Below are 27,788 nucleotides of genomic sequence, written 5' to 3' on the forward strand. Positions count from 1 at the left end.
GCGGGTCTTCATTTCTCTGCAGCCCTGGCTGTTTGTGTTCACGCACTCATCCGTCTGCTCTAAATGCACAGTCTGATTCGGTATCTGCAGGGTAATGGCAGTAATAATGAGCACCAAGAGACAGCTGGCATTTCAAACCTCCCTCCCCCCACCTTCCCCGCCCAGAGATTCATGTAAAGCATTTGTAAAAGGCCACATTCCAACCAGAGCACACCTAGTCAGATATCAAAGGAAAAACAGCAGTATTACATTATTATACTATCTGTCATTATGTTATTTACCGGCTAGTGCAATTATTAATGGTATTTCAAAATATCGTATAACCTTTATAAAAGTATCATTTTACAGTGCAATTTACATGTGTGTCATATTATGGTAGTTATGAGGATAAAATTGCTTTGCTTTGTGCACTCCAACATAAAAAGTATAAAAGCTGTTTATAAATGTTTGTTTAATATCTATAAAATTTACACAGAGACGCTTGAATCTCAGTGTCAGCTGCCAGTATAGTGACAGATTCAGCCACACTTTTTTTTTGCAGTGCTGAACTGTTCACACAAGGTTAAGCATGTAACAGCCGACATGTCCATCCCGAGAAGCTTCCCTGTCCCCATGGCCCGGTGATAAGGAGGGTCAAAGGCTGGAGGGGACCAAGCACCTTTCCGATGGAGGAGAAAACAAAGGAACGACGTCTCGGCCCTGAGGTCCGTCACCGAGCTCACGAGAGGGAAACAGATGCTCCAGATAAAAGGGGCGACTTCCACTGCGGCGACTTCCTGTCCCAGTCGGCCCTGGTGGAAATGCCATTTCGCTCATGATCCTATAATGAGAGAAGCCAAATAACAAGGGGATAAATCATTCAGCCTCGGCTAGCTGGGTCTCTCCGATGGTCGTCTGCATGGAACGTCGCGCTAAGTCTTTATTTAGACAGACATGCGCAAACACCGCGATGCAGGCTTGTAGAAGGCAGGCCTATGAAGTTTGGCGGAAACGAAACAGGAAAACATCACCTTGAGTCAAGCAGAGCTGGTTTCATCGCCATACCTTCCACATCCAAGTATGCAGGGACATGAAATTACACACATCCACGACCACAGGGCAACATACAGACAGCGAGTGACAGGGGGAGGGTTTTCACAGGACATAATGTGCCAAACGCAGGACAGTGCAAAACGGGGGCTGGACACAAGGGATTATGTACGTGGTGCAATATGTATGTAAACAATAAGTAACACTGCAGCAGCATAATGGAGGTAATACATATAGGGAACATAGTGTAAGCATCCCGTGCTCATTTACGATAAACATTCACCATTGTCTTATTATGTGATCCATAATATAAATACGATTTCAAATGAACAGGGAAAAGTCTGAGATCTGCTGTATCATAAGCATTAGACTTTTCATCCAACAAGCTTCACATAAATCATAATGCATGACTGTAAATATGGATGTATGAAATATGCAGCCCATTTTGCTCAGAAACAGGAAATACTATTACAGTAATCAGCAGAATGCCTAAGACCAACCGAGAGGAATAATTCTTCCCTTTGGCAGCTCTGATGCAAGTATGTGGCACGTTCGGTGGGAATAGTTTCGATTCCCTCATAGCTGAGCCAAAGCACTGCCGCTCTGTGCATGTACGGCTGGCATGTTCTTGGACACGTATGTGGTGTGAATTTCATAAAAAATGTAATAAGAGTGAAAACGAGCAGCCCTTCTGACAGGAGCCGGAGATGGACATGGAAGGAATCCCGTTCGAGAGCAGTGGGGTGGAACGGCGACGTTCCGTCTGTCCGTGATCCAGGCCGTCCGAAAAAACGACAAGCTGGGAATTCCTCGGCTGATAAGGCGCTTTGAACATGTGACTGGTGACGGCCCTGGGGCCGCTGCCCCCAGATAGGCCCCATTTTAATGGCCTCTCTGGGGCTCTGATGCTGCGTGGACAGGACACCCTCTCAGCACATCAATCACTGCCACAGATACAGCAACACGCAGTCAAGGCAACTGTTGACCTTCCATAGCTGCCAAAAAAAAAAACCACAGACAACCAAGAATTCAGCTGTGCAGCAGAAAATATCATGCAAATGAGATATGATCTGTCTGTTTTGTTCTCCTGGATACGACACAAAACATCTATGTTCTTCTTATGCCAAATATTCTTCAAGAGGTTCAGGTGGATCTAGGAAATTAATCTTGCCATTGTCTGGGTTCAGTTTCACCATCTCACAATACATCATAGTTTATAATCTTCGACGATACTAAAATGGGGGCAGTGGAACAGCTCAAAATCTTCTGACCTCCATTGCTCATCTGCCTCCAAAAAAACCTGCAATTTATCCAGACTCACTAATCTCCCATCTTAAATCTACTTTTAAGCTGCTCAATGCTCCAACATCAGTACAAGTCACCAGTACACATTACTGTGAATAAATAATCCAGTGGTTCCCCAGGGCAACAGAAACTCACGTTTATATTTAGGGAAGCTTGCTGACAAAGTAAATAAACAACTTATCATTGATTTCACTCATAATGAGGGATAGACTGCAGAAATGGATGCTGTTTCTCCATTGAAGTGCTCAGTGGCACTACAGCAGTCAGATATGATCAGCTTAGTGGCAGTAAGCTTGGTCTTTTTTTTCTGTTCCATGATTTACACTAACGAAGCCCTAGAAGAAAGTGCTATCAATCCATTTTTAGGGCAGGTGATGAAAGTATGAGGTGGTCACTTCACCTTGGAACTGTGCATCTACTCACTGTCCCCACAAACAAAACAACACATGCATGCATAATACCACAAGGCACCATCAAGAGCATCAGCATGATGACGTCACAAGTTCCCACAGGGACCCTGTAATGAAAAAGCAATTTGGATGGATGGAGGGATGGATGGATGGATGAATGCAGGCATACATGGAAAGATGTTCCAGTGACATCACAGGCGATGCTCATGACTAACAGTTCCAAGAATGATATGACTTCCTTAGACCGTAGCCTTTGCCACTGTAGAACAGCATGTTAATAGTGTTTGATCGTTAATTTATTGATCTAGTATAATTCTATATTGAATTATCTAGGTCCTGTTACAATTCTAAAAGGTTTCACATGTATTGATGGATTGAACTAATATTGACGCTAACAGCACCTGTGACCTTCGACAGGGTTAGGGATTAGAGGATGGATGGATGGATGGATGGATGGATGGATGGATGATTTTAACAGTGAAAAAATGGAGTACAGCAAATGAAATTTTTTTCATAAAATGCATTTTGAAAGCTTTACCTGGTGATCTGGGGAAAAAAGGCATTAAGATTCTTTCAATTAGCTTCAGAGTAACGAAACCCCTTAACAAGCTCTTGAGTATAATGACGGTCACTCTGGCTCTCTTTCCATCGGAAACCGTGTCTCATTATTCCTACGCAACGTTTATGGTATGAAACGCCAACATTCTCCTCTCTTTGAAGCAGCTGAAAGAGATTATTCGGTGTACTGGGAACTGGAGGCTTGACAAATGCTCTACTATGATATTTAGCAGAGATTACAGCAGTGCGGGGGATTGATATTGGGTAAGATTTTGGGAATTTTTCACCCATCATTGACTCATTTTAACGTTTGAACTGTGCGTCAGTAGAGTGAGCCGTTGCTATCTTAGGTTTGCCGGTGGTCACTGCAGATTTGTGCTTGTCAGAAACAGCATATTTGATCATTCAAGGAACCTCCTATTTAAACATGCCATAGATCAGTGCTTCTCAAACTCGATCCTCGGGCCCCACTGTCCTGCTTGTTTTCCAGCTATCCCTGCCCCACACACAAGTCCCAGCTGTCTTTCAGTTTCTGATTGACTGAACACACCTGATCCAGGTAATCAGTAGTGTGTAGGGCAGGGATAGCTGGAAAACAAGCAGAGCAGTGGGGCCTGAGGACCAAGTTTGAGAAGCACTGCCATAGAGCCTATAGTAGATGGTACCAAAATGTTTATATGTAATGGCACCAGATTGCCCAGTGGGGGCAGGGTGGCAGTTAATGACCCTGCCTTGCTGATTGGATCCCTTTGATAGGCCTCTGAACACATAACTTTGTGCCGCATGTTTAAGCTCGATTTCCATTCGCATTTAACAGTTAAGGGCTCTTTATATGGATCTCCAAGCTGCACCGCAATTATCTGAGGTGACTCCTGGCTTCTGCTCCAGAGCAGGCTTCTCCCATTCTTGTGTCTTTCCCCATTATCTCCTGAGTACTGGTTTCTCTTCTCCAGAGACGCCTCTCCAGGGATCCATCTTGCGGTTCACCATAACTGACAAGAAATAAGCAGATTATAAACATACCGGATGAACAAGGGGGAAATATGTCTGAGACCCTGTGAGCAAGTCAAGTACCTAAAGTCGGTTAAATATGCTCCTCTGCTGAAATGTCGTTTTCCAAGATGCCACCCAGCAAATCGTCCACATAGCAGGGAAAGCACAAAAGCCTTTTTTTTCATGGAAACAGCACAAATGCCCGGACGTCCACATTACGTTCAGAATTTTCACAAAGCTGTTGTTTGTGTATAAGGAACCACATTCCAAACCCACCATGACAGTATGTGCCAGTGCAGGTGTACAGAGGGAAACAGGCGAGAATTTCATTCATTTTCAGTATGCAGGTTTCCACACTGTCAGAGGTTTTGCCTGTAACTTGTCCTGTGAGTCAATACATTTATTTCAGGAGCATTAGCATTGAAACTCTTGGGATTACGTTCCTGTGACCCCAAGTAAAGTGTGGGTTTCATTTTCCCCATAACTAGTCCTGACACTGAGCACCATTAAAATGTGAGCTGAAAATGCAAAGTAGATATTTTGCCTGGACAAAGAGCTTATAAAGTACACATCCAATAAAACTGAAAGAAACCATACACAACAGAAATTCATATTAATAGAAAGACAGAAAATAAAAATTTCACGAGGAAGGAGAAATATAGAAAATAGAGGAAGAGAATTCTGTTATGATAACGAGAAATTAATTTGCACGGGCTGGTGGCGTTGTCTAAATGTTACTGCACATTTAACCAGATCCAGATGCTGCTTTTGATGAACTTATGGAATGATCTTCAGATTAGCTTTGTACGTGTAGAGACTGCAGTCCAGCTCCTGCGATTCGGCGCGAAACACTCACATATCCTCAGTTTGCATTCACAAAGACACAGTATTCACTGGAGCTGCTGGCATTCTGCCTTAGTTTCAATAGTACTAGTTGTGAGATAATCACAACTAACATGCATAGTGAGGGTGGACTGGGGGTTGAGGGGGGGGGGCATATCCCAGCAGTCACACGGCCTTGAACAGCTGTCACAGAAGTGACAGGAATATAAAAAAAAAAGCATTGGTTTGTCTGAAACACAAGGTACACAGCCAAGGCAACATGAAATATTTACAGGTGCAACATATAAGGGTTGAACTCCTCTATAATAGAATATATTAGGTGTGGTGAGTCCTGTTTACAGTGTAATAAAGTTATTTACAGTTTAGTGAAAGTAGATTAGGAGAACTGAGTTTGGGTGTGTTAGGCTGAAAGGAGAGGCCGTAACTCAGGAAGCGGCCGTATCGCAGCATGTGATTCTGTAGCAAAGAGGACTGGAATCCTGATTCCCTGCGCAGACACATTTGGTAATAAGACAAAAGTGGTAATTAGCAAACGGCCGGGTACTGCAGCCCATTAGCGGTCGCCAGTGATGGCTGATCGTCAGATACCGCGAGTCGCCATTAAAATGTTGGGTTCGGACTTTCCATCCGCACGGAAGGCAGCGGTTTCTGGCTGTAACATACCAATAATCAATAATGCAAGAAGAACAGACCTTTTCCTGCAGATTCCTGTTAAATGCTTTTAAAAGCCATGTATCAAGCAAACTGCTTTATTAGTACTCTACTGTGAAGTAGGAATCTGCAGTTTTCAAGATAATAGTTTTGTAGCTTCACAACGGTGGTACTTCAGTGTAACTTATCGCTAAACGTCCTGCTTCACATCTGCGCAGGTACCCCCACTCAGCAGTTCTCTAAGGATGTGAACCCTTGGAAGCTGTCCAGTGATTCAGGGGTGGGGTGGGAGGGCGTAATCACCTCTCTGCTTGACGTGACCCTGCCTGATGAATCGGAGACGCTGGTCCGGGGGGGCAATCGGCCACAGGCTGCCATTAGAGTGACAAGGCCGTCCATCATCCTGAATAAGTAATGAGGTGATTAGTGACAGCGAGTGCATTAGCACATTAAACACCTGCTTAATATACATATATATTCATCTCTTAACAATAATACACACACACACAAACATTATATATATATATAATGTTATATATATATATATATATATTAATATACATATATATATATATATTAAGAGACATACAGTTAGGCACACCACCCCAGGTATGCTTAATGGCACTGAATGGACAGACAGACAGACAGACAGACAGACAGACAGACAGACAGACAGACAGATAGATAGATAGATAGATAGATAGATAGATAGATCTTAAATCCAAAACAATTTTAACATTATCTGATGTTTTTCCCATTGACTTCACTTTTAAAGATGGCCAATAACGGGATACATTTATGCATGCCTTTCTTACACATTCAGGTAGGCAGGGCACAGCAGACAGGAGACCCCGTAAGCGGGTTGGATGACAGTGCTAAATTGGTGCCGTTTTGCTACTTAGCCCAGCTGAATAATTACGAGGCGGCTTTGTGGCGCACGCCCTTGTTAGCAGATTTTCTGAGGTGGTATATTTCTGGGTTTAAAAGACTGGCAGCTCCCTCAGGGTCTGCTGGAGAGTCATTCATGAGAGGAACGCTCTGTCCATGGTGCGGGAAGATTTGCAATTTGAAAATATCACTATGACATTTACGGGGGATCCATTCCGAGGGAGAGAAACGGCGGCTTCCGAATAATGGCCAGCGGCCGCTCCGGGATTCCGCCACATCAGACAGCTCCTTTGAAACATTTACAGAAGTCACTCGTCTTGAAAGCAGACCTCGTCTCTTTCAGCGATAAGAGGCGCGGTGGACCACAGTCGCTCGGCAAGATTGATCCTTTTAACACCGGGATGACTAGCCTCAGAGATGTGAAGCGATATTTCGCAGTGAGACGCAAAGTCGAGCGGCGTTAGACGACGCAGCCTCCCCGTCGTTGATGATATCAGCGATGGTGCAGGACCTGGTGGAGTACGTTGACTTTCTTACAGCAATATGTGTCCCGAAATTATGTGCCATTGTGCCTGCAGATGAATTAATAACGTCAAGAAGAACAGAGGCGAGGCAGAGCCTTGGCTACTGTGTAGCATCGACACATCAGGAAGACGGGATCGACACGGCTTGGACCCGTGCACTGTGCTGGGAACAGAGACAGAGTGCGCTTGGGGCGAAGAGTGAAACCAAGACAAATGATGACTGTCATGATGCTTTCTTCGCCATTTGCCCAAGTGCAGGCACACTGGAATGTGCTCGTTTCGCAGATGCCATCCTGCTCTGCTTTTTTTGAGATGCACACACACATATATAGAAGTGAGCATAATGCCTGGGATCTGTGCTCATGGTCAGCCATCTATCCAGCAACCCTGCAGCAATTTTCAGGGACAGATATGAATTTTATGCTGCTTTGAACCACTGACAGTCTGATCACAGGCACAGAGGCCAACACCTCCTCCCGATTATTATTCAGCAGATCACTGTAGGGGGATATACAGCTTCAGGTTCCTCTGCCACAGCACCCAGGATCAAACTGCATATCCAGTGGAATTCGGGACCTCAGGAGGCAGAGGTCCTCCATGCCCCCCCCGCCCCCCCCCCCTCCCGCCTGCGTTTTCTTCTGCTGTGCTACGCAGTGTGTGTTTCCAGATCAATCACCTCTCATTCTAATCACTTCCAGTTATATCAGTCTCCAAATAAATGACATTGGTCGCAGAGATAAATCAATAGGTGCTGCTTCCTACCCAGGGACCTCTTTCCTTAAAGCGATTTGCTGTTTCTGAGGTCGGAAAGGTGCGCCGTCTGATTTTTCAAAATGTTTTTTGGAGGGTAAATGTTGCTTTGTTTTTCTCCTGCCTTCTCATCTGCTGATACAAGTATTGTGTGCAGCTACATTCATTTTAGACCTTCCATTCAGTTTAATGTGTCATCCTAGAATCGGGAGGTGCTGGAACACCGCAGAAAGGTTAGGGAGACCCCCACTCCACGTGTTGGAAACATTTCGCTTAGCTCAGCTAGGAAATTCTGAAAGTGGCTTAAACTGCACGTGCGATTCCTCTTGGGACCTACACCTGAAACGTTTTATTCCAAAACTGATATTCCAACTCCTGCCTGAAATGGCCTTTGTGACCCGCGTGCAGACAGTCTGCCGTTAGTTTCCAGCGAGGCCTAGGTTTGCGTCTCCGCGGGTCAGTCTGCCGTAAACAGGGGAGGGACCGGCTTCATTTTCATTCCTTCAGCAATGATTCACACATGACTAATGTTTAATTAAAGCCTCCTCAAACAGAAATCACATTATTCAGCCTAGGAGAATGCAGGGACTGACCACACCTCCTTTTTAAACACAAACTTCTTGTTATGGTTTGAAATATTTGCTTCAAGTCATTTTCCTACAGTTCCAGGCCCTGTAAGGAGGAAAACCCCAAAGTTATTCATAACCAAGAAGCAGACCTGCCAAATTAAACAGGTTTTACAAAGTATTGGTATCTTACACACCTCTAATTTCACCAGCTTTCGCAAATCCTCACACCCATAATAATCTCTTCGGAGAACTATTTTTGAAATAATATGTAGAACTTCTAGGAAGCATTGAGAGCTGAATCCATGTAATATTTTCAATATATGCATTGGGAGTGGGCTAAATGTCAGTACTGCCAGTACTCACTTTGATGGTGATTTGTATCACTCTTCCCTATGTAGCAAGCATCACAGGGATGATTACGGTCATTTCAATGACCACAGTTGCTATTACTGGTGAACTGGTTATAATGAGTAATATAAGCAATCACCATGCTGTTTACTCAGTAGAGCATAAAATAAAATGCTTAAGGCTCACAGGGCAGGTTCTGGATCATTGTTTTCTTATAAAGCAAGTGGCTGTGATCCAGGTCCAACGAGCCTGTCTCGTGCAAATGCAAAGTGATTTCACCTAGGTATGCCATAGCAGCTTTTTACATAAAACCATATGTGCATGTGTGTCTGTGTGCATGTGCATGTATTTGTGTGCACACATGTGTGTGTGCATGTATGTGTATGTATTTCTGCTCGCACCTGTCTGTGTGCATGTATGTGCATGTATTTGTGCTCACACATGTGTGTGTGCATGTATGTGCATGTGCGTGTATTTGTGTGCACACATGTATGTGTGTGTGCATGTATGTGCATGTGCGTGTATTTGTGTGCACACATGTATGTGTGTGTGTGCATGTATGTTTATGTGTGTGTATTTGTGTGCACATATGTATGTGTGTGTGCATGTATGTTTATGTGCCTGTATTTGTGTGCACATATGTATGTGTGTGCATGTATGTGCATGTGCGTGTATTTGTGTGCACACATGTATGTGTGTGTGCATGTATGTTTATGTGCCTGTATTTGTGTACACACGTGTGTAAGTTTTAGATCATAAGTTTAGATCATAACTCTTCTGAAATACCTCATACCTGCATTTTCATGTTTACTCTGTACAATATAGTAACCAGTGCAATAGTACCGTGCAATATAATATAATAACCATGTGCAATTTCAGTCACTAATGCTCCGTACTCAAATAATACTGGAGTGTCCTGCACTGTTCTGTCCATTCATTGTTCATTGTAAATTGTTGAGCACTGTAATGTGATCGCACCCTTTGCACTTTATTGTGTTGCCTGTTTGCACCTTTTTGCCCTGTTGTATGTGATGTCCAGTGTTAGTAGATGTGGCACCAGGGCCACGGGGAACCGTTGTCTCATCACACTCTGTACATGTATAAAGCCATTGATGACAATAAAGTAACTTTACCCTTAACATGTGTGTGCATGTATGTGTATGTGCAAGTGTTTGTGTACACGCAGGTGCGTGCGTGTGGACACATGTGTGCATGTGCATGTATTTGTGTGTGTGCAGGTGCGTGTGTGTGTACACATGTGCGTGTATGTGCATGCATCTGTGTGCGTGTGGATGTACACATGTGCGTGTGTGCGTGCATGTGCACAATGCATCTGTGGTTACATACACGATTTATATAAAGCCTTCCTGTGCTGAATTTATTCGACATATCATTCACCGTAACTTATATTCATAATGAATCACATTATGTATATATGTATACATGTACATATAATACGGGGATGCTAAGGGTTAGTAAACATGGTGGCGTGTTTATTCAGACACTCTGTGACAGAGTCGGGTCGGCTGAAGCGTACGCCTGTCAGCGCGTGACTCAGAGCAGCCGTTGGTTACCATGGTTACGTGCCAGCGCTGACCCGGCGCCGGGCAGAGGCGCCGAGGAGCGACGGGCTGCAGAAAGCGGGTATGAATGCCGCGCTATCGATTCGGAAAGTCTGTGTTGTGCCCACGGCCCCCCTCGCCCCCCTCCTCAGGGCTAAAAGGAAACTACTACTCACACCTCGGAGGTTCCAGGAAAAGAAATAATAATTTGAAGAATATTTGCACAACAAGCTCCTTACAAATGTTACGCACAAGGGGAAACTTTGGATGGAATGTCAGAAAATAAAATTAACTGCATGCCGAAATATTTCAGTTAATAAATAAATAAACCGAAAGGAAACTTTTATCTCCATCGTTTTCATCTACAATCATCTTTAAAAAGTACGATTTTGCTAATCCTCAACATCTAAATTATAATCTAAATTAAAACAGCATTTATTCAGAATTTAAAGATGAGGATTATAATCTAAGTTTTCAAATATTTTGATCATTAAATGACTTTTCAAAGTAGGTCCTAGACCAGATACGGTGCCAAACAATCTCATAAAATATTGCTTATGCTCCAGATATTTTTATATTCTCAGTTGCTGTACAATCCAATTTTTAAAATGTACTGTAGTTTTTATCCATACAGTTCTATATTCACTATTATTTCGACTCGGTACACAGAGGGTTAAACAGCCGGAGTTCTCCATGGACGTCTGTAGGGACATGTAGGTTGTTCCCATATGCTTCTTGTCCAGCAAAAACAGTGGAAAATGAGACTTTCCCATCCGTGCTTTTGAGTAGCTTTGAAACCCTAGGAAATAATAAATGAATGGCTCTAAGCAGGCTTGATACTGGTGGGCGGGGCCGAGACCAATGATGTCATAATTGGCAGCTGTATTGTTGACAGTCGATCCAGATTTAAAAGCCCTGCAGGTTTACCGCTTTTGTGTCTTTAATTTCATGGTAAACAGAGTAAAACAATCTCCTATTTTAAGCCAGATGTGTGGTGCTGCACAGGACATAGAGAGACTCACATTCATGTTATAAAACAAAGACTCTCCAAGCAGAATACTTTAAACGCCCATAAAAACTTAGAAGAAACAACCCGTGACTCATAAAACTGGTCATTGGCATTGATTTAGCTGAGACAAACATTATCTCATGCGACAGATCGATGCGCTGCTTTTATAATGCAGTGACTAACATACATTAAATAAATAGTTTGCATGGACGCAAAAGGAATTCCTTGATGTTTAAGTATAAGTCCTTGGATACACTGATTTACACAGGGCGGATGGTGAACGTTCATTTGGTATACCTCCGCGCCGTAAACAGAGTAGTTGGGTGATGTGTCACTGACAAAGGAGTACACAAACAGAAAGGTGTTTTTTTTAAAAAAAAAATAAATAAAAATAAAAATCCCAGCCAGAGCTGTAAACATGTCCTAAACCGTTTAGTTTTAGAGTGGAACTCGTGGAAAACCAGCACTCAAACTTACATTTTATATGTTTATATATGTAAATCTATCCATTCCATCTTCTACCACATAGAATACATATCTGGAGACTAGTTTCACAATTTCACAATTGACTATGTAAATCACCCTCTATTTTCATTCCATTTTTGGACACCCTTGCACTGTGTATGTTATCGTCACACTTTGTCCTGCGCTTTGCACATGTGTTTGTATCTGAGCTCTTTATAACTCTATGCTGCTGCATGCAAGTGAATTTTCCCCCAGGATCAATATCATTTAACCATCCACCTATCTACGCATGAATATACAGTATTAGTATAATTAAATATCTTAAATTAAGCTCTCTATATGACCCACTTGCTCTGATGATAAAATAACCGTATACTAACCACATACACACAGTTCCACCTTAAAAATACTGTACACAGAATGACCTGTTTATATGACAACAGGAACTCCCCCCAGCTGGCCTCGGAATCAGTGCGCCTTTATCGTTCTCTCCATCGGTAGGTAATCTGGGGTTGGTTTGGAAAGATTGATCTATTTTAGGCACTTTGCATGTGTCTAACAATTAAATATATGAATAATAATAACAATAATAAACACATCACCTTGGTACCCACCTCGCAAGGCGAGGGGAACACCGCATTCCCTGCTTTTTCCGGTAATGTAAACAGGACGGGCCATTTCTGTCAGCACTTTGGCGATGATTCAGAGTCCCGTGTGTCATCAGGGGATATCCCTGCTGACTCTGCTGCACCCCGCCCTGAGATGCTGAACCACACCCAGGTGGAAAAGACTCCTCTATCATTAGCGCTGAACACTTTTAGCCCGAACGCAAAGAAAGTTCGCTGTGGCATACATCTGTCCATTCACCCCCCCCAACCCCAAGTTAGATGTTTTTCCCCAACCCCACAATTATGGCGGCTGGTATCTCGTCTGCAAATTGCACTGAGGAATTCTGGGCTTGTGGGGGCTAGGGTATGGTACCAGCTAAGCTATGCTATTACCTTGGCTAAGCTACACCAGTTGTCCAAACAACTTCATACTATACAATGAGTACAACTAAGTATAGAGGTGTTTCCAGGACACTTCGGTAACGTATTTTGATCAGGAATGCCTGTTACGCGAGAGGCTGGACATGCCATCTGTTACCTTCCTGGATGTGCTAGTAATCGCTTGTGGGACAAATGACCGAGCTATTGCTTTAAGTTCTCTTTCATTTGGCTTCATTACTTTTCAAACAGGATGCGACTGCGTGGAACAAATGTGCTTCTCATCCGTTGATTCTTTCATTTTTAATTTCTTTTTTTATCCAGTAGGGGTCTAGTGATAAAGATGTTTGAGCTAAATTCTGGGATAGGCTCCAGGCTGCCCCCACCCCAGTCACCCTGGCCAGGATAAGCGCGCGGATGGATGGATGGGATTCCACGATACACTCCATACCTCACATTTTCTCTAAGTGATAAGATGAGAGGTTCACTCTCCAGGATAATCTCACAGCTGGTGCGTGCATGTGTGTGTGTGTGTGTGTGTGTGTGTGTGGGGGGGGGGAATCCCCAGGGACTAGAAGTGCTTACTTTTGTGTCTCCATAGAGACTAACGATGGCCACTGTGCGCAAAAAGGGAACAAACATAAAACATGTATATCTAGCTTGACCAGAGTGTGTAACACAGAATTTTCACGGGCTGATGTGTTTGTGTCCATCTGTCTAGGAGGTAATTTGGCAGCCTAGACTGTCACAGCATTAAAAGGGTTTTGTGCCTCAATCACGGTGTTCATTATATTCGCTCAACAATTTATCATTTTTTTTCTTTCAAATACCCAGTGTCCATGGCGACTCAGCTCATTTCCGATTATGCAATTTGGATGTTAATTATCGCCACAACAATGCATGTTAATTATTGTTACAAAGTTGAGAAAAATAATATAGGAAATTGATGCATTGACTGATTCAAAACACTCCTCACTTGCACTCTCCGTAATTTGACTTTGCTTCCAATAGGAAATAAATTTTGCATTCAAAATATTGACTTCCTTTGTTTTAATGAAAGACAATGTAATTAGTAAATAAAACATTAGGATTCCAACACTTCATGTTTCAGCTAGATTTTCAATACTGTATGTTGGCTTAGATTTTCAATACTGTATGTATAATAACCATATGTTCGCTGCAACTGGCATAAGTTACTTTTTTAAAAACAGCCAAGTGTTTAAAAGTAGCTACGGATTTTGTGTGTCAGTTTTTCTGTTGGCTTTATTAGATCACAAAAGGCTTTCAGAACAGTGAAACAGAAGGCCAGAACACTGTGGCCGAAATATGACTTCTGTTTATGAGACGTGTGTTTGCTTTGACCCCGTTGCTATGGCATCTGCTAGATAAACGATCTGAAAACACTTCTGGTTCGGCCGTAACTACAGACTCTTTACTGGCAAGTCTGCCAGCGTACGGTGGTCGAGTTCTGGTTTCTGTCTCTGTCACGCTAAAGATGCAAATTCACGCTGGTTTTGGTATATAAATAGGTGCGATTGAAGCTTCACCACCGCTGTCATCGTGTACTTATATTCATAAACAGATGTTGCCATGGCGACCTTTGCATTCGCCGAAAAAACAGATAGTGTTACCAGGAATTCCCTTTTCGGAACCTCTTTGCGTCATGCATCTTAAACAGGCAGGCAGGATGTGAACATTCCCTGGGCCGTGCACTAAGCATGCATGCTTCACAGTTTAAAACAGCCTTTCTTGCAGACCAACATGGCAGCCAATAGCAGAGCAACTTTCATCCAGTACTTTGTGTCAGATCTGTATAGGGGTCTGCAGTTGCAGCCTGTGGTAATGCAGGTATAATATCTGCACTGGGAAAAATGTCACATGGCAAGTGGGTTGTGCAGCAGTTTTGAGTGCAGACTTCGGTATTTTGGCTGTGGGATGCAAATAAAATCAATATAATTTCTTATCTTTTACTGGATCAGGTCACAACTACTGTACTGTGTATCCTCAGCGCAAATCTCCACTTCTTTATAAAGTCGGAAGGAGATGCTTGAAAATCTGTATTTGCCCTAATAAAGTGGCTCTTGGGAGCTGCATGGCATATGAGGATGTTACTTTTTTTCTATGGGAATGTTATCCCACGACAAACACATGCATCCGAGGGATTATTTTGACAAGACGCCCAAAGGACCAGCCCCGCTGTTTCTAGGATTTCCGTTTCGGTGGGAAATATTCCATTAGTGGCTTTTGAGAGAGTCCCTCGTGTGCGAGGAAGAGGCGTGTGGCCTTTGTGGTGCTTGGAGGCTCTCGTATCGGGAAATGGAGCACACAGGCACCAGTCTGTGTGAATGGAGCCCCGCCCCCCCCACTAAGGGAATTCCTTGGCATATATTCATAATTTGTCCTGGGGAGGAAATGACCAGGGGATGGAAGCGGGGGTGGGGGGCATGGCACATTCGGAGTGAAGTGGAGGGAATAGATGCCTGAGTATTAGAAAAGCAAGCTTAGATTTTATCACCCAAGGGACCGTAATAATGTTTTGTTTTTTGCCTGCTAGATATCAGATATAGAAGGAAATTCATGTCACAACCGAGGCCAAAGATTCAGCTGCCAGCTGTTGTCTTTTCTGTTGAGTCCCAGATGAGACAGAGATGACCAGCTTACCAGACTGATTTGCTGGAAACCATTTTCGTATGTTTTGTGGGAATAAAATGATTAGCAATCTGATAAAATGCTACAATTTTGAAGCTAGCTGTAAAAAACTAATTTATTCACCATATTTTGATTATAAATGCCCGAATGTGAGTTCCACGTGAATAGACTTGTCGATTACAGCTCAGTGTTGTTACCAGCTGATCTCAGTGAGTGAGTCATGCAACTGCACTGCATTAGGACACGTATCACTCGGAAAAAAAATGCTAAGTATTATAGACAGCGGAGTTGATTTGTATGGACCAGCAGGGCATCTATTGACTGTACAATTGGTCTTGCATGTTGAACTGGAGTTTTAAAACGTGTCACAAATGATCAAATGCGTTGCGATAAAATCAGCAAGAAAACAATTAGACCTTAGGCAAGTTTGCCCAGCCAATGATGTTGGACGCATTAATAAGCAAATGGAGCTGTCTACGCATGTTAATTATGCTACTAATTAAGCATCTGCTGTGTGCTGGGTTTGACATAGAGGGGTGCCTGCTATACTCAGGGACGGATTACGGACCGGGCCAGCGGGGCCGCTGCCCAGGGGCCCTTGGGGTGCAGGGGGCCCGTGGGGCCCTTAGCCCAAAACAATTTGCAACGCTTATCAACAATGTATTTTTGTTTGTCTATTTTAGAGGGCCTACATTCTTTGATCCTCTGCCTACAAGGACCCCTGACCCTATAGGGAGGGCGTTTGGCTTCCAAAGGCCCTTGAATTGTGCTGGTGGTGGTGGTGGGGGGCCCTCGCGAATGTTTTGCCCAGGGGCCCACACAACCCATAATCCGTCCCTGGCTATCCTTGATGACTGGGGTGATTTTTAAACTAGACTAGCTGGAAATTTATATCACCCTTACAGAGATCTGCATTTGTAGCTATACTTGTATAATTATCAAAAGTGACTCATGGTGTGTAGTACAGGCTAAATCCTGGAAATGTTATCGCACTCTGGAAGAATACGGGGCAATTCCTAGTTTGTTATGTTATATTAAATATGAAACAAATACAGCAATATTCAAAAATGTACGAGTCAAAAAGTGTTTACGGCCGAAGTGTTCGTTTATGTCATGACAATAATATGAAAGAGTGTCATGTGCTTTTTTTGTGGCCAACTTGTTTTAGGAAGAATAACCAAAGGAAACATGTGCATGCGTCTTACAGGGTTATGATGAATGTGTTTGTCCACAAAAACATGCATCCTCTGTGGCCGTCCTTATAACCGCACTCTTCGAGGTCCTGTGTGTGACGCGGAAGGCTCCGGAGTACATAGTCATTCTGTCCAGATCGTCTGTCATAAAAGCATTTTTCTAATTTTTCTAAGCTGCCCAAGCGCAGTCTTCTCCCTTTGATCCTGCAGGGGTTCACCCATAAACGCAATCATTGGCTACCGGATGGGCGGTTTTGCAGCCAGCGGGTCTGTGACTTCCTGTTAGGAACAGGAAGTCAGAAGTGGAATGTAGTGAAGCAGCTGCTCTTCATATGTGCAGGTACTCTTTGATCTTGTAGTACTACAGCAAAGCCAGACCAGCAGTTAAAGTATAGCGCTTTGGTAATATATTGCAGCGATTTGTCAGGTTAGAGCGTAAAAATGGATTTATTCCTTCAGTTTCACAGAGTAGCTGTAAATTTTGCCTCATGCTGTTTTCTTTCAACAGTGCTTTTTATTCTTTTTTGTGAACGCTAAGATTCTTAATCAGACTTACAAACTTACAAATCGGTCTAAGAAATTATTCTTCATGTTTTTCTATCTTTTATTAGTTTCACTATAAAACTACATGTATTTTTTTGCCATATAAATACAACTATACAAATATCAAGTCTTCCAGTGACTTATCTGGTACATGTGCACAAATAATCCTGCACATGTTTCTCTGCTTGCAGTGAGGGTGGAATTCCCGGGCCGTACGTACTGAGAGAGAATGAAGACAATAGCAAATCACTGATGACATAAGATCCATGGAACAAGCAGCAAACCACAGGGCCTTGAAGGCAGCCAGTCTGTGGCAGTGGAACAGAAACCGGTCTCATCAATCTTTATTAGGTTAGCTGTACCACAGCTTAGTAATGATGTAGCCACAGGACAAATTCTTGGCCCGACCTTTTCCTGCTCTCTCCGTGTGACCTTCACCACCGGACCGAGGGACGTCTATCCGGCAGAAGCAGAGCCATGAGACGAGGACACGTGGCCTTGTGACGGCTGCGCTCTAAACGCGAAGCGGTGTCTGAGTCTTATCAAACCTGGGCCTGACCGTAATCCCGTCTGACCGATTTACTGAACAGACGAGTATTAAGAATGATCTTTGGGGTGAGATTTATGACCGTATAGAGATTCGCCCACAGTGTGCTTAATATCTGCAGCTCAAATGAGATCCAGATGGAAAATGGCCATAAGTTTATTATAGTGTCATATCTGGAAATTTCTCTGGGGGGGGGGGGGTGGGGGGCAAATTTCAAACATCAGTTCAGATAGCCATGCGATCCGCAGACGTGTGTCAAGACTACTGGATGAAGTTTGAAGAAAATTTTTTTGTTCTGCTCTAAATTGTTTTAATTTGGAGGGTCCTACTGAATCCTTGTTGATCCAAAGAAAATTACTAGTCATACTATATAGTACACTAGTGCTGCCAACTCATAAAAATAGCCTAGTGTGAGCTTTTTAGTTTGGGGGGTGTCATCACAAATTTCTGAGTGGGGGGTATGGGGTGAAATTGTAGACATGGTGACTGATGTTGGGGGGGTAGGGACGGGGGGGGGGGGTAGGTATTAATAACAGTTGCTTTTGAGGCCGTAATATAACAGGATGGTAGCTGGAAGATCAGACGTAAGTATGACATGATAAATTACACTGTGAGAAAAACACAGCACGCAGAACAGCTGGGGCCGCGCGGGGCCTGGAGCGTGAGAAATCCCTCCCCGTGCATGAGGGTGGGGGCCCTATCCAGCTTTTGAATCAGCACATTTTTCTCCATAAGCCTAAACATTAATGGCACCTATGCGTCTACATGGGGAGTTCATCTATTTTTTTTAAAGAGGACCCAGACAAATCCAATTATGTTCCTAATTTTTTGGAGTCATCTTCCCCCCGGCACTTTATGGCAGCCCTGTGCACAATGGAATTTCTGACTCGCAGACTGGAAACGGAGGGCGTGCGTGTGTATGTGCGTGGGGTTCGGGGGGGAAGCACTGTGGGCTCCGTCCTAACCTGTCCACCTATTATGTAACGAACATCTCCATCTGGCCTGCTCATTCTAAAACTTTCCACGGACTGCATTCTTTTATATGTTTATGTCTCTGGAGTTACCATTATGTAAGCTTGGGGCGAATCCATGCTTAGGACGGCAGAAAAATTGAAAGAAAATGATAAAAAAAAAACAACACAGAAAGATACTGTAGTAATGCGCATATATTAGGCCCCATCATCCCCCGTGTGTTTGCTTTGCCCGAGAGGCTCTGAGGAAGACGAAAGGCCAGAACGAGGCACAAATGGATGAGACCGGAATGCTAATACTGTTGCCAGGTTTTGAATAAGGAACAAATTAAAGAGAAATCATTCCCACCTACTTATTAATCCTGTGAAAGAATTCCTAGCATCCATATTTAATGTGTGTTTACCCTCGGGGGGGCGCCAAGGTTCATGGGGTCAGCTGACGGAGTAATGAGCTTAGCCCCTCCCACCCTGAGGGGCCAATTCCAGCTCACCCATAGAATTAGTAGCAAACAGGCCCCGGGTCATTTGTTAAGTGGCCTGTTGACTTTGTTTAAGCTCTGCAGTACTTACTGCTCCAGATTGGCGCTATGCAGCGATAGCAGAGGGACCGGTGCGATGGCACAGAGGTGTGTAGTGTGGTGGAGAGCTTCCCCTGACGATGGAGAGCCTCCTGAAGCGATGAAGGGGACCCCTTTGATGATGTCGAGATTTGCATACAGGCTGGAAGATCCCAGAATGCCGGAGAGGCTCCCATTATTGTGGAGTAGCTTGGAAGATGATGGAGAGAGAGAGAGAGAGAGAGAGAGAGAGAGAGAGAGGTGTCTGGTGTGAAGCCATGAGCTCTTGAGAAAGCCTCCTCAAGGTTAACCCTTCGGAGGCTGTGCGTTAATCTAGGAAGAATACTCATCACAGAGACCACCATCTCAGCGTCACACACGCCAAGAAATGGGAAGACGTGTGGTGGATTTAACACCACATCTGGGTCACAGGTTAACTGTCTCTGCACAAGTTTGTAGAGATGTAGGATAGGATTCTGGGTAAAAAAGGAAATGCCTAGCACTGGAGACAATAGCCTAATGAGTGACACCTGGACTTGCAGGTCATAATTACAAGGGTCACCATACTGGAGCGTGCTTACATCTAGTCTATGATGAGGAGACCCTCCGACCTTCTTCAGAAAGCCCCTCACCAACTCAACATGCTCTCAACACACCATGGCATGCAGACATGTCACGTGGATGGCAAACTCTATTTTTATAGATTTCCCTGATCACAAATCCCCAGCGTGCCTGGTGCAGCTTCTAATGTCACATGACTCATACAGTAATAAATGGTCTCTTAGTGATTTTACTTAGATCGGCTTTTCAGTATCAATTATTTCACATGCTTCCGAGGGCAGAGGACTTTATGGTTGCATTGTTTAAGTGCCAGGAAAGATATATTACTTTAGCACAGATATTAAAACCCTATATTATTGGCTACAAGTGTCCAGAGGCTACAGTGTTTGGGAGACTGCTGTATTTAGTAATGTTCCTTCATCATTCACAAAAAGAATACAGAACAGTAAACTTGAACAAGTGTTCATGTTATTTCACATTGTGGGGCTGCAGAATATTCCTGAGAAGATTAACACGGTATTATGGAGCCAATTAGCTTTGCAAAACATGTTTTTAATGCTGTTTTTCTCCTTTGCCATCTCCATTTTCATGTTTTTCTAACCTCCCACATCCATTATCAAACTGTTCCATCTTCATTCACAGTGTCAGCTCCATTTAGATTTCTGAGTGAATTATGAATTAAAAACTTGCCAACATTGGCTTCTCAAAACCTCCGATTCTCTATACGCTCACAGAGTGCGCAAGGATCCTGCACTTTACAAAAGCACAAAGCTGGACTATAATCTACACGTATACTGCTAGCATTCGGACATAGTAGCTTGAAAAAATGCCACGTAGACCTATTTAGGTGCTAAAAAACATTCTGTTTTGAAAAGTATTTACATAGCAGGGTCAGCAAATTCATCTGCATGCCAACTCCAAATAAGGAATCTTTGTCATTTGTTTTGAGGTCTAGCAAAGACACAAATATGCTTCACTTTATGAGTTTGCTGTCAGTGTAGGAAAATGGAAACTAGAACAGAGATTTTGTTGCTAGATGACAAGGATCATAAAGCTGGAAACAGTGGTGGGGATGGGGCGTTTCAGCCATAAAGACAACATGAAATAGGATGTTGGAAACCGTTAGAAGACAATATGGGATTATAGGGAGAGTTTTGACATTTACACCAGCAAACGATTCCTTAAACTCGTCAGGAACTGTTATCATTTTCAAGCAGGCTAATGGCCAGGCCCATGTCAGACGCCAGATTTAATGAGGCCCTGCTTAGCTGCCAATCTGCGCCTCTGCCCAGATATACCAGAATCAAAGAAGCACTGGAGCTCATTGCAGAAGCTTCTGAGATATGCTACACTGTCTGTAGAACTGGATGTGTGCGGTTAGCATGTGACCGCTGTGTGTAGCTGCTGAATTCCAGCATCACATATCTCCTGTTCTGGAATCACCATGGTCTGAAATGAAGGTGGAACAGGGATACCTAATCGCCTTGAACGTCCTCAAGCGCACCAGCAAAGAAGCATGTTGTCAGTGTCAGTGATTTACACAACACCCTTTTACCCGACCTCTCCAAACGTAAATACATATTTCTGATAAATTCCCAAGGACAAAAGAGAGCATTTATTCAGCATTTGTAAATGTCGGCACGGCAGATGATGCATTCCTAAACACAGTAGTTAACATCAAAATTGCTTCTCCAAGTGATCATATGATGACAAAAATGAATCCACCAAACTGACCCAAGGCCCCGCCACATTTCCTGCTAGACGTGTCACACTTCAAAAAACAACATTTGTATTCTCAATATGTGCTGCTTTTGTTATTTTTTTATATAAATCGCCGACAGCATCTGCCCCTGGAGGCAGGCCAGCCCCAGAACCCTTGCTATCTTTCTATCACCGGACAATTTAATACTTGCCGTCTGTGAGCCAGCCAGCACACTACGCGCCGGTCGAGTGGTGTGACCTGGGCGAGGTTGTCGGGAGGCGCCAAGGTCACCTGCAGCCTTTGGCGTGTATGGGAGAGGGAAATGTTCTCATTTTGGAATTTTGGAAGCAGATCTCTGAACTGAACATTTTAGAATTTACAGTGCAACTATTTGAGTAAGAATGCTTATAAATTTAAATGTATAACTAAAAGAATCCAAACCAGATGGACACAAAATATAAGCATTTGTGAATGCATGTGTTGCGTGTGATGTTTTTGCATCCCTTATTCCTGACCCCGCAGGGTCAGGTGCATGACGTCACACCCCCAAAAATGCTCTGTGATCCTCCAGCCCCCCCGGGGAAGGGCCTCACACCCCAGTGCCTGGGCAATCGCTCATCTCAGCACGGGAATCACTTGCTCCCTCTCCCCCATGAACGTCCTGATTGTTGCTGGAATTGGAGCAGCGCTCCGAAATCAAAGGCCGTGGCCCGCGACATTGTTCTAGCCAGGCGCCCCCCCCCCCTCCCCCATTATGGGTGGTTTAAAATGCATCTAGAATGAAAGAAGGCACTATTTAGCAAGCGAGTAGCAACAAGCAGAACTGGAAAAAAAGGAAAAAATGAAATAAAAACCTGCAGTGTGTTGCCAGAAAGCGGCAACGGCACAATGAGGCTACAGTCCCTGAAATACATGTGGGGGGGGGGGGGGGGGGGTTGTCTATAGCGCCTTTCACATGCATCGACTCTCCACTCTGGAGTGATAAAACTGAAATGAAGGGGGACGTGGTTTCCCATGGGAAAGGGGGCGGACCGCAAGGCGCCCAGAATATCACTCGGGAGAGAGACCCGACGGATTCAGCCACCGCGGGACCTTCAGCTCTGGAGACGAGATGCTATGTCACTTGCGCTGCTGCTGTCTCGTCCCCATACATATGTGCCGCTAACTGTTGAGCCGACGCTTGTTCCTGCGCTACGCGATCAGGCTCCCGGTTAGAGGGAAGCTTCCCTGATGATGAAACCCGAGATCACGTACCCAGACGTGCATGCGTTACATTGACGACAGGGGAATGTTCCACCCCTAGCTCTAGGGATAAAACGCAACAGCATGGCTTTGTAAATTGACAGAGTGTCAGAATCAGAATCACTTTTATTATTGGTAAGTATGCATGCATGTACCAGGAATTCGGCCTGGAATGTCACTGTAGTCACAAGGATTTCAAAAGTACAAACACTAAAGACGTATATGACAATAAAACACTGGATGAAACAGATGACAGTATAACATATTGAGGCTCCACAAGAAAAACAAGACAAAACAATAGAGTATAAATAATTACCTAGTCATAGACTCTAATCATACTTAATTAAGATAGATAAGGAGTGTGTGGAGCAAACAGAGTAATGACAGGTCTGCAGCTGCAGAAATGTAAATAAGATTACTAAGGACTTTGCCTGCAAAAAATGCTGTGCTGCAAATAAAGCGAAAACATTTGTTTCCCGGTTTAGCTTAAGAAACAAAAAGATGATTGTAGCGCTTATCGCAATTTTTAATTGTAGTGATCTGCTGAACCATTAAATGGTCTGGCAGATTGCATCTCTACTTTCTGCCTCTTTATTAACTCCTGATTAGTTCCCCCCCCGCACTTTTAACAAGAAGATTGCCGCGTCCTAACGACTTTCCGGGAATGAGCCACTGCTTGGGATCGGCCGTGGCCTGTGTATGCGGGATGTAAACACACGCACACGCAAAATCGACCGCCACTGACATCACTGTCATTATTTTCTGGTTTAATCCGACGCCAGCAAACTGTTAATTTTCTCATTAAGGAGATAAGAAAATGGTCATGGGCGGAATTCCGATGGCAGGAAAATTGCCTTTTTCCTCTGTTTCACCGCTGAGGAATCTCGCAGCAGTCCGGAACGTCACTCATGGAGATGACAGATTCCCCATGGCCGAACTCTCAGTGGTCGCAGTTTCCATTCTGCTTGCCTTTCCATTATTGTCTAAGAAGAGAAGGCCGCATGCCGACCCAGGATTAGATAACGGGAACGCCGCTCTGAGTCATTCAGACAGAGCTTGTGTCCATCCATTCACTCTTTTTTCCCTCCATCCCAGCAGACAAAAGCAAACGCAGTCACTGTGTCACCAGCCAGCGTGACACGGGCTTTCGCACGATCAAAAGGGCCAGTCGAGCATGATGTGACCGCATCCGCACAGCCGACTGCATGCCACCCAGCTCGGGAACGTTAAATCCCACTTCTGATTGGTCGTGCTTGTACCACTTCAAGCTTTTCATACACAGAGGAAAACACCTGATACGATGCCAGCTAACTGTGTTGCTGAAGATCCCCTCCTAGGACTGAAGCTACACGTCTACATTTAGCTACTGAAGCTAAATGTCTCTCCGCGCTTTTTATTCAAATTGGTTTTAAGATGGTTGTACATCCTTCTGGGTGATTTCTAAGAGAGCAGCTAGTGGACTACAGCAGCTCCTTAGTGAATATTAAATGCAATGGTTTCAATTTGCTTTTAAAACAGTGGCACCATGGCAATAAAAACGTTATTCAAAGACAGCAAAGTGTGGGTGAAATGAACATGCAAAGAGATAAAGGTGGTTGGCCTATTTGCATGCAGATGTAAGGTGAATAATCTCGCAATGTCCGCATCACGCAGGAATAACCCTTCCTGTGACATTCGCCATTCCCTGTGTCCCGTCGCTGACTGGGATTGCGATGAGAACAACAAATGGACTGCAGAATAATCCATAATAATGCATCAGGACCGCTTATGACCGAGCTGCCATTAGACGGAAAGCCTCCACAGATACAGGATGTACAGGAGGTAATCAGACGCAGCCCCGCAGCTGTCCTGGTGCAGCCCAAGCGCATTTGCAGCATTGACGAGAACCCAAAAGGTAAGGTGAGGACTCTGCCCCACGGGCCCGGGTGCAAGCCGCGTGGAATGTCTCATGGGCTGTCTGAATGGGGGCCGTCAAAACCGGCGCCCTTGTGAGGCATCCAGGACATGTTATGTCAGGGTGGGGGGGGGGGCAGAGGGGGTGACACAACTGTGATAATGAAAAATGACAGACTTGTAGGTTTACTTTACAGCTGGGCATAATTAAAGCCACAAGAGTAAATTCTCTACCCCACGACCCCCCCCCCCCACCCACAAAATCCAAAAGGCACTATTTTATGCAACAATAACATCTATTTAAACTGCAAATATAATACATATGAAATCATCCATGAAAACAAAAACAAAACACTGGTCCTTGGGATTAAACTGGTTCTTGGGATAGTTCTCAGATGGAACTTTCCAGCCTGCATAGAAGGACGCTGTCACACAACCCAGACAGGCGTGTCCATCCGTCCATCCCCCAGTGCTCTCACATCAGCCTGAGGGACTGGCTGTAGTCCTGGGGTCCCTAGTTATGATCCTCTGACTTATACTCCTAAGACCTGTAACTACATCATCCAGTGATGCCGTCTTTGTAGCCATAAAGGAGACGACAGTTACACTTTAATTACTTCCTTGTCCCAAGTGATGTACAAGTGAAGCTAACAGCACATTACAAACATATATTCTGTGTAGGGGTCATCAAGGCTGGGCTTCTCATTAATGCCCAGGTACAAATGTGAGCAGTATTAGAGGGAGAGCTACACATCTTCCAAACAAAAAAGTGCACTGACTAAACGAAAAAAAAAAACGTGTGCACACATTATAAGTAACATTTGACCTTATTAGCATCACGGTTAATATTGATTCGATCTGCATTCAAAACAAAGCAGTACAGTTTGTCATAGATAAAAAAAATCTCCTTTTCCGTAGGGTGCATCCTGCTTTCCGAAAATGACCCTTCATTCGTTTTAGATGGCTTATCTCCGAAAACATACAACCCCCTTGATTAAAGGCAGTTAATAAGGAGAGTGAAACTGCATGGATAACATTGGAAGGGACGCTCTCTGAAAGCCGTCCCCCGAACGTGCGTGGGGCCCCTTTCATCCTGGCCGCCCGCCCGCTCACCATTGTTTTCCTCTACGGGAAAATAACCACTTTCATCTCCGTAATGCGTCGGGCACTTTTAAACAAACCCCGCTCGCCAGTGACCCAGATTCGTCGCCGTGCAGTCAGCGAATAATAGACGGCAGCTCACAAAGCGTTTTAATCTTTAATACCGGAGGAAGATGGTTTAAAAAGGCAGCCGTGAGCTGGGCCTGGTTATGATAGGCACATTTACCGTGTACTATGCACCCAGTGTGAATAAAATATTCATACGTTACTGATCGAGCAGAGTGATAAATGGAATTAACCTCCAAAGGTGCGGTGAGTTTTGTCAGCGCTGACATGCATTCAGGCGTGGACTATTGTGCTGTGTTCCCAGCTAGGCAGTATTGCGAATACTGTGCCAGAATGAGCAACACATGTAATCCCTACAAAGATCATGTACAGTCCGCCACATAATTGGAGGTGAGCTCCATATAACGCAGAGTGCTTGTATTTAAGATTCTGGGGGGTTTGCAGAGCAAATAAATTAAAATACAACAAACCTACTTCCATGATTTTTTTTTATGAATTTTTTTTATGCCCCTTGAGTAACTGGCTTTAAGGACCTTGTTCTGGGACCCAAAAATAAAATCACTGCTAACTCTGGGATTTGAGCTAGCAACCTTCTGGTTAGAAGCACAGCATTCTAACCCACTGAGCTCCTCAGTGCAAGCACATCCATGTTTCATGAAAGAAGTAATGTACACTTAGAAGCTATATTTACAGTAAATTAATAATCATTTTTGTGCAATGTATGCAGATATTTCACAAAAATAAACACGCGGTACCCTGGTATAACCCAAAAAGGTCAGTCAGATACAGCCGACATTCCCCCATTGCGCTTGTCCAGATCATATTTAATAAAACGTCATATTAAAAAAAAAAAAAACTGCATAATGCTTTTAACTGCATGGCGAGCGGGATGTGTCATTTTCCATTATTCCGGCTATCGGATCCAAACTTGATTTTTAAAAGGTTAATGCCCCCCCTTTGCAAAACAGAAAGCAAATATTTAGAAGAAGCCCTTTCCAATCAGAAAATAGCAGACTAATTCTGATATATCCTAATAACATTTTGACAAATGCTAATTAAATAGAAACTGAGGATGCAGAGTCCTTGTGAAGCGTACGCATTCCTCAGGGGGAGCCAGAAAGCGCCCAGCTAATGGAGCGCCGCTGCCTAGTGGGAGAACCGCGCACCTGAACAACCGCACGCCTGAACAACCGCGCGCCCCACTCTCAAAGCACAATAATGGCAAGTCAGTATAAATGATTAAAACGTGGGACTGTCGCGAAAACAGGCAGCAGCTTTCAAATGCGTATAGAGCACACTGCTAAGGATAACCGTAATTTTAGATTTGCTGAGACTCTATAACTGAAAGGAAAACCTTGATACCACACACGTCCACATGTTCAATCATACAGGCAGCATAGAGTACTAACTAAAACAACCGCAAACCCGGCAGCCCCAGACCAGCATGACAAACCAGCGGGATCCCCTGACAGGCCTACTTACACCCTCCCTGGGTGCTCAGTCCAATCAGCTGGGCTTCTTGCCTGAGGAGGCTGCTGATCAATCGCCATGGAGACACGAATTCTGGGCCTGTGCTGTGCTCCCCCCCCCCTCCTCATTGGCTCAGAGCCCCCTGTTAACTGCAGTCAATGCCCTTTCCTATTGCCAAATGCACTAAGTTGCTTTGGGATTGCTTTGGGCAGATATTTTCAAGTCATTCCAAATATTCACCATGTGATTAAAGTCAGGCCTTTGATTGGACCATTCCAGGACATCCATTTCCTGCCTCTTAGCAAACAGACAGCATTGCTTTTGCAGTAAGAAGAGGCAAAAAGCATCTTTTACCTTTGTTTTATATCGTATGAACCTGGTGTCTGTGAATGTGAATGCAGTG

The 27,788-nt window shown here is 44.0% G+C and overlaps 1 long non-coding RNA gene across 2 annotated transcripts; it reads right to left on the reverse strand.

The window, feature by feature from the left end:
- Nucleotides 1-436: 436 nt before the first annotated feature.
- Nucleotides 437-27,548, reverse strand: LOC125750848 (uncharacterized). Of its 2 annotated transcripts, none has more exons than XR_007400440.1 (3): nucleotides 27,398-27,548; nucleotides 6,093-6,192; nucleotides 437-4,294 (listed from the first exon to the last, which is right to left on the reverse strand). It is a non-coding gene; the product is annotated as an uncharacterized LOC125750848 (long non-coding RNA). The 2 variants fall into 2 exon arrangements; XR_007400441.1 differs by lacking the exon at nucleotides 27,398-27,548 and adding an exon at nucleotides 19,364-20,590.
- Between the last annotated feature and the right edge of the window lie 240 nt (nucleotides 27,549-27,788).

Source organism: Brienomyrus brachyistius, chromosome 1, assembly GCF_023856365.1.
Source record: "Brienomyrus brachyistius isolate T26 chromosome 1, BBRACH_0.4, whole genome shotgun sequence".
NCBI lineage: Eukaryota > Metazoa > Chordata > Actinopteri > Osteoglossiformes > Mormyridae > Brienomyrus > Brienomyrus brachyistius.